General features: G+C 52.2%; 1 protein-coding gene across 3 annotated transcripts in view; it reads left to right on the top strand.

The window, feature by feature from the left end:
• Positions 1–575: 575 nt before the first annotated feature.
• MAP3K13 (mitogen-activated protein kinase kinase kinase 13) overlaps positions 576–7,787 on the top strand; it is a 210,427-nt gene continuing 203,215 nt past the window's right edge. Inside the window, exons 1-2 of one of the 3 annotated variants that reach the window (XM_056819879.1) lie at positions 576–886; positions 3,953–4,067. The gene's annotated coding sequence lies outside the window, so the exon portion shown is untranslated. The other 2 variants (XM_001364072.4, XM_056819876.1) reach the window with 2 other exon arrangements.

Here is a 7,787-nt window from a genome sequence, read left to right as displayed (position 1 = left end):
CTATGGATACAAGAGCAATTCCTGCCTTTAAGGAGCTCCCAGTCGGATGGCTGGATACACGTGTGATTAAGATGCGCTGACGCTGACGTTGAAATTCTGAGGTTTTGTGATAAGACAATTTCCGGGAGGTTCCGATTCCTTGATGAGAGATTCTGAGGTTCGGAAGCGGAGATTTTTTTTTTTAACACTTACCTGCTGTCTTATCAGTTCTAAGACAGAGGAAAAGCAAGGCTAGGCGATTGGAGTTAGGTGACTTGCCTGGGGTTACACAGCTAGGAAGGTCCTCCCGACTCCAAGGCTGGCACTCTATTGCCTGTGCTACCTTGCTGCCCCCAATACAGAAATTCTGATTGTGTGCAAGAGAGTCCGGGATTTTGATTAACCTCTTCTCGGACCTAAGAGATTGCGCTATTGTACTAGCACAGGCGGTAAGCGCCCCCGCCCCCATCTGGAATTTTCTTGGCAAAGATACTAGAGTGGCTGCCCACTTCCGGGTCCAACTCAGAATACAGAATAAGTGACTTTCTGAGGTAGGATTTGAACTCAAAAAGAGGAGTCTTCTGCCTCCAGGGCCGGCACTCTATGTACTAAGGCACCATCTAGCGGCCTCTGGATGGGCGGGGCCAGCCGATCAAAGGGAGGAGCCTTGCCAGGCCAGCGTGGCGCTACACCTGGAGTTGGTGGGGTTGTGGGAGTGGCTACTGCTGCATGACGCGTGCGCAGTGAGGGCAGCACCATGGCGGAGGGTCCCTGAGGACAGCCTGTAGGCGTATCCGGAAGTGACGCATAGGAATTGACGCGCACAACAGCGGCAGCGGCAAAGGCGGCCGGGGGCGGGGCTCGCTCGGTCCGCCGCCCGGCCCGGGGACCCGACGACTTGAGACAGGTAACAGTCCGGGCTGTGGCAACCTAGGCGGGAGGGGGAGGCTGGTGGAGGTTAAACGCGGTCCCTCCGGCCCTGGCCGAGGCCGGCCACACTCACTCCAGAGTCTTGATTAAGAGCCCGCTGCGTTCCCTGCGAATGCAGGGAACTTGTGGGGTCCGGAGTCAGGTAACACCCCCTCCCATGCACAAGTGGGGAAACTGAGGCACGGAGCGGGTGAGGAACGTGAGGTCAAAACTAGAGCCAGGGCTCATGGGAAACTGAGGCACGGGGGAGAGATGTAAGGTCAAAGAACGGGGGACTCGTGGAGAAACTGAGGCACGGGGCCCCAGAGACTTGCTGGTGTGGCCTCCTGTTTGGACAGAGGGGGAAACTGAGTCACGGCGGGAAGTCAGAAGGCTTCGACCACCTAATCCAACCCCATCCTTGTACAAAGAGGGAAAGAGGCACGGACAGGCCAGAGCTGGATGGAACTTTTGGGTTGCCCTCTGGAAGGTTCCCTCCTCCTTCTCCTCTTCCTCCTCGTTGGTCTGAGGAAGGAATTCCCTGACCTCTGAGAGAGGAATCAAGCAGCAGAGACAGTATTAGAACCTGGCTTCTCTGGATAGGACCCTAGAGAGCATAGATCTTAGACTCTCCAGAGCATCCAGCCCAGCCCAGCCTTTTACAAGTGGGGAAACTGAGACTCACAGGTGGGAGGCCACTTAACTCAGGTCCCACCCAGTTGGTATTTGACCCCAAGTCTTGGGCCAGAAGCATTATGGGGTCATGTCTTCCCTGGCAACTCTGAGACTGCAGTTGGCATTGACAGAGAGAGGGCTTCCTGGTGTCCAAACCTCTTAACCTCCATTTGACAGAGAAGAAAATGGAGGTTCACAGAGGTTCGGAGAGGCAGCTTGAGCTCTGACTCTTAGATCCTGGACTCTGAGGGTCTTGGAGTCCAGGACATGGGCAGTGTGTTCAGTGGAATTGAGATGGTCCAAGGACTTTTCTCTTCCCTGCTTCACATGAGTAGACTTGAGAACAAGGTCACCCAGTGAATCTGTGACAATCAAAGGACCCAAAAGACCAGGGTCTCTAGACCCCAAATCCAGTGCTCTCTTCAGTTGCCTCACATTGGCATGTTGGGGGTTTCCTCTTCAAACCCTTCATCCACTTTTCTCAGGTATGGATGGACAGGAAACAAGGCGATGATCAAACTAGTACTTTTCCCAGGAAAACTTTCTGGGGGCAGAGTCAGAAGAAGGGAGAGAGGGAGAGGGAAGAGCCCTGGGATAGTTTGTAGTTGTGCATGGGGTAGAGTGACAAGCTCCTGCAACTTGCTTCTAATGTCACTTGGCCCTCATTTGAGGGAGTTTTCTTTCCTCTTTCAATGTGCTTTTGCTAAATAATGCTAGAGTGTGTCATTCCTTTGGACAGAAGGTTCACATGCCTTCATAAACATCCGCTCAACTACAGCAATGTCTGCATTGCAGGGAGCCCACATTTTGAGAGGACCATGAGAGAGGAGTTTCAGTTCATCAAGGGCCTCTTGTAAAATGTTTTCCTGGGGGTACTAAATAGAAGAACACATAGCCTGGTCTTGTTTTATTCCATGTCATGAACTGTTATGAAATAATTTAAAATAAAGTGTTTTTAGTCACTCAGAAAGAGCACAGAACACACTGGGCTGAGTAATGGGATCTGGGTATGAATCACTAACTGAACGTCCTCCCAGTGGACGCCTGGGTGTGAAGTGTTCTGCACTGTGTGCCATTTGTGCTTCTAAGAGAGTTCAGAATCTTGTCAGAAGATTGAAAATGTGGGGTAAGGGAAACTTGCCTATCCAATGTGGAAGAAACTGGTAAACATTCGGTTTTCTTTTTAGTTTAGAATTTTAAATATTAAAAATAGAGGGGGCAGCTGGGTAGCTCAGTGTGTTGAGAGCTAGGCCTAGAGACGGGAGCTCCTAGGTTCAAATCTGACCTCAGACACTTCCTAGCTGTGTGACCCTGGGCAAGTCACTTGACCCCCATTGCCTAGCCCTTACCACTCTTCTGCCTTGGAGCCAATACACAGTATTGACTCCAAGATGGAAAGTGTGGGTTTAAAAAAAAAATAGAAAGAGGCAAAATGTGTACCCAAAGTTTCAGTCATTCAGCTAAAAGGTGCATGCTTCAGATCTAACCTCGTGTATTTCCTAGCTGTGTGACCCTAGGCAAGTCATTTAACCTGATTTGCCTAGCCCTAGCCCTTCTGTCTTAGACTTGTTACTGAGACAGAAGGTAAAAGTGTAAGAAAGAAAATGTTTATCATTAATAACTTGTAGCCTCTCGTGGTCATTAGCAGCAATTAGAAATGTGTCCCATTGCACCTCTTACGTTCAATTTTGGGAATCCTGCATCATCCTTGTGTGATTCTCGGGGATGCGTCTGGCCCTTCTGTGCCGGGAGATCCAGGTCCCTTGACTCCTTTTTCCAACGGTTGTCCCAAGGGCCAGCCGCATAGACACTACAGACAACTTAGGTCCACTGAGTCCCTGCAAGGCTTTGAGTGCGACCCGCTGCTGGAGGAGGGCAGAGGAGGTTAGGGGTTGAGTGGATTGAAACATTTGGGCCCACTCCAGTTCTGCTCCATATCCTGCTTCCTTTCATCTGCTTTTTAACCAGTTATGGTACTGGGAAATGTTTGGGACTTTTCCAGAGAAAGGGAGGGTAGAAGTCCAGAATGGGAGTAAGTGTCCCTCCACTCCCCCCAGCCCTACACACCTTGTCTTCCCTTTGTCCATCTTCTGTACCTACTAAGTAGGATTTGAACTCGGGTCTTCCTGACTTCAAGAGCAATGAAGTCACGGCACCATTTAGCCAACTTTCTGTGCGTACTTAAGGTGTCTCTGGATTGTTCTGCCTCTCGTCAAGGACAGGCTTCATGTTGTCTGCATTTTCTGCTCTTGCCACCTAAGCCCACCCCATGACACACCTGGGCCCCGTGTGTGCTTCTAATGTGATATGAGGCGACCACGCCAAGAAAGCTCATTCTCACAAGTTGGTGTGGCCTCCGGCAGGGTCCTGACACTCTCGAGCTTTTCAGTTTTGCAGAGCTGGGACTAGCATGGATTTCATTTGAAGAATCGCAGGAGTCATCGAGGCTGATGAAAACATGAACCATTCCGTGGTGACCCGCCAACCTCGGCTCTTTCAGAAAGGTAGGTGGCGGCCCCAGTGTATCGCAGGGGAGAACCAGCCGCCCCAGCAGGCCTTGGCATGCAGGGTCGTCACCGGAAGCGCGCGGGCCGCATGCTCTCAGTTCTCTTTCTGCATTTCCCCTTTTCAGCCCAATCATTCGAAGCCGGTCATGGTGAGAGCATGGTGAGAGGGGTAAAGGAGCCTCGTCTTAAATCTTGGCCGAGCTACAAATTCACTAGATTCTCTGGCAAACTACTGCATTGCTTTGAGCCTCAGTTTCCTCATTTGTCAAGTGGGGGGTGGGGTGGAATAAAAGCTCTCTTAGAGCCCTTCTAGCTCGTACTTAATGATCCAGAAGAGGTGCTGTATGGGTAGGTGAGTGTGTTCTAGAGAAATGATCCTAGGCAGGAAGAGGCCAGTGGGCAGCTCAGCGAACAACTATTAGTTAAGGGCATGCTCTGTGCCAGGCTCCGGGGAACAAAAGTTCAGTGAGACCAGCTTGACTGCTCATCTCCGGGAAGGGCTCGACGCCGGGAGCTGTTATTGGAGGCAGAATGCTCTAAGTGCCGAGGAGGCAGGAGTCCAGAGGAGGTTTTATCAAGGAAACGTCAGGAGGGGGAGGAAGTCAAGGGAAGCCTCATGGAAGAGGTGACATCTGAGCCGGAGCTCAAAGAAAGGCATTTCAGCAGGGGGAGCTGGGTACGTGGTGTGCACAACTGTGGAAGGGGATAAGAAGAGAATGTGCTGTTGTGCTGGAATCTTGTCCATGGATGGGCAGCCGTGTGAGAGAAATCTGGAAAGGTAAACCCTGGAGCCAGATTCTTCCTGAGGCGTTTCTAAGCTCTTTGGCAGGCATGTGGAACCAGAGAGTGACCCCACTGGGATGTGGAATAAGGGTCGTGCTCATGGCGGGGGTGGAAGGACATACTGGATGGGGAGAGGTTAGAGCTCATAATAAGGGGCAGTTAGGTGAGGCGGCTCAGAGTCTAGAGTGCCAGGCCTGGAGTCGAGAGGCCCTGGGTTTAAATCTAGCCTCAGACCCTTCCCTAGCTTTATGACCCTGAGCAAGTCACTTTACTCCCTTGCCCTTCTGTCTTAGAGTTGTAAGTAAGGGTTTAAAATCCCCCCAAAGAACTTAGAGTAATTGTAATCCAGTGCCTGAGTTCAGAACTGGAGGAGACACAGTGGCAATTGAATGGAATGCCAACTGGGAGAGCTGCTGTGAAGGCAGAGAAGCAGGAAGACTCAACTGTGAAGACTCGGGGAGTGAAGGAGAGAGAGAGCCCCGTAAAGGATTATGGGGAGGTTCTGGTCCTGGGTGACTGGGAGGACAGTGCTCTTAGCAGGGATAGAGACACGGGAGCCCTAAGAGGTTTTAGGCACAGGGAAGGGGCACACTTTGGGTGTATCGAAGGGGAGATGTCTAGCAGGCTGATGTGGAGAGCTTGGGGGCTGGGGCTGCAGAGCTGAAAGTCAGCCCCCACACCAGTGAGGGAGGGGCAGTGCCTTGGGTGATGCCACAGGAGCAGGAGAAGGAAGGGCCTGCCAATGAGGTAAAGAACGGAGAGGATCATGGGAGACCGCCTCCTGGAAGCCAAGGGAGAGGGCGCTGATCTATTGATGTCAGATTTCCAAAGAGGGCCCGGAGTGAGGGCAGAGCCATTGGGTGTGGTGAGAAAGAGGCCATCCGAGGCCTGGGAGGGCACTTTCAAGAGTGGTGAGGTAGAGTCTGCCCCCAAAGGGCACAGGAGAGGGTGTACACGCGGTAGTGGAGCAGCGGCCCTTCTTCCTGGAAGTCAAGCTGCAAGATGAGGACTTGGAGAGACAGCAGAAGGGTTAGGAAGGAAGAGTTGTATGAGTCTGGGGAGATGAGACTGAGAGCAAGCAGTCGCTGGACAGAGATGGAGAAGAGCAGTCGCTGAGGGGGACGTTCATGGAGAGATCAGCCTGGAGAAGGCACAGGACCATCGCGGTTTGAGCCAGGAGGGCCTAGGAGAGAGCAGAGAGCCTTCGAAGGAGAGGAGAGGAGAGGAAGCCCAATAAATGTTTGTTGTAAACATTCAGCAACTATTTCTAGACTTGTTACTGAGTGCAAATGCCTGGAGATAGGAAGATAACTGACATTTAGCCCGTGTCCTTGTAGGCCTTACAGCCCAACAGCAGCTAGGGTAGAAGGTGAAGGTGTCATTAGAGAAGGATTGACAAGTGGACCAGTGAGGACAGAAAACCCTCACCTTCTGTCTTAGAATCGATTCTGTGTACTCAGGGCTGGGCAGTGGGGGTGAAGTGACTTGTTCAGGGACACAGAGCTTAGGAAGTGTCTGAGGCCAGATTTGAACCCAGGACCTCCCATCTCTGGGCCTGGCTCTCCATCCACTGAGCTCCCCATTTTTCAGATGACTAAACTGAGGCAAAGAGAGGTGAAGGGATTTGCCCGGGGTCACCCAGCTGGGAAGTGTCTGAGGCCAGATTTGAACCCAGGACCTCCCATCTCTGGGCCTGCTCTCCATCCACTGAGCCACCCAGCTGCCCTCTAGAAGCTTCTTCTTAGCCCTCTTTTCTCCAGAACACTTAGAGAGGTGGGGTCATGTGAAGGTGAAGCAGGGAGCAGAGATTATTTAGAGCAGCCACTGTGGGGAGGGGAAGATGAGGCCTGAGTAAGAGATGAATAAAAGGAGCCAACAACCCTGAGGGCTCCGAGGGGAGAGAGCATAAACTTGTGTCCGTGGCATCAGCAGAGTTTTGTGATTTTTCCTAGCAATGTTTGGCTGCAGTGGTTTGTCCTGGAGTGGGAGGACTAATGAGCCTGGGACGGCTGCTCCTGGTGGGTGAGGTTCAGGGAGGCTCTTTATTAGGCCAGGGCTGGAGAGGCTCAGATCCGGGTGGGGCTGAGTGCGAGTGGTCGGACTGGGAATAAGGAGGCCCAGCGGGCCCGTGGAGGGCAAGGGGCAGGCTCAAAAGCAGTGATGGAGGGCAAGACAGGAGGCTGTGGGTCAGAGGAAGTTCCAGCCTTCAGGACCTTAGAAGCAGAGCAGCGTGACTAGCTGCCAGAGAGCGGAGATGGAGGCCACAGAGCCACCCAGTGCCTTTGCACACAGGGGACGCTTCATGATCACTGATTTGAATTACATTTAAAGAACCAAAGAGACCATTGGCAGGCCCATCAGCAGTTATTTTAGTCTTGAAGGGGGAGCAGAGTAGCCCGACTTTAAGCTGGGCACAGAGGAAAGAGGGAGGAAGCTGAAGGTGGGTTTAATGAGGGCAGCCGGGATCCCGAGGGGAGGCTGGTGAAGGAGGGAGGATGTAGCACATGGTTCTGGATGGAGAAAGAGAGCATGGAGGAGTGGAGCCGGAGGAGGGACCGCCAGGGCCTTGCTGTCATCTTGTTTGATTGGGATTGCTGTTTGGATTGATGTTCTTGGAGGGGCCCTGAATGCTATTTCCATGCAAATGTGCTTTTGAAGTCATTTCCTTGTAAATGCTGTTCTTCTTTTGTTGCTGAGAGAAAGCTTTGAGGGCTGCCCCTGGCTCGCTGCAGCGGGGCAAGCCAGAAAGACCAGGCCATTCGGTGGGAGCCCAGGAGAGGGAGAGCCCTGGTGCTTTTGCACTTTTAACTCGTTTGTTCCTCCTCACAGTCCGATGGAGTAGGGAGTAGGTGCCCTTATTCCCATTCTGTACACTATTCTCTAGGAATTTCACTATGAATTTTCTGATTCAGGATCAAGTCCCTGAAACAGCCA

This window comes from Monodelphis domestica, chromosome 2 (genome assembly GCF_027887165.1).
Source record: "Monodelphis domestica isolate mMonDom1 chromosome 2, mMonDom1.pri, whole genome shotgun sequence".
Taxonomy (NCBI): Eukaryota; Metazoa; Chordata; class Mammalia; order Didelphimorphia; family Didelphidae; genus Monodelphis; species Monodelphis domestica.
Note: the sequence above shows the minus strand (reverse complement) of the source record. Positions and strands in the feature narration are given on the sequence as shown.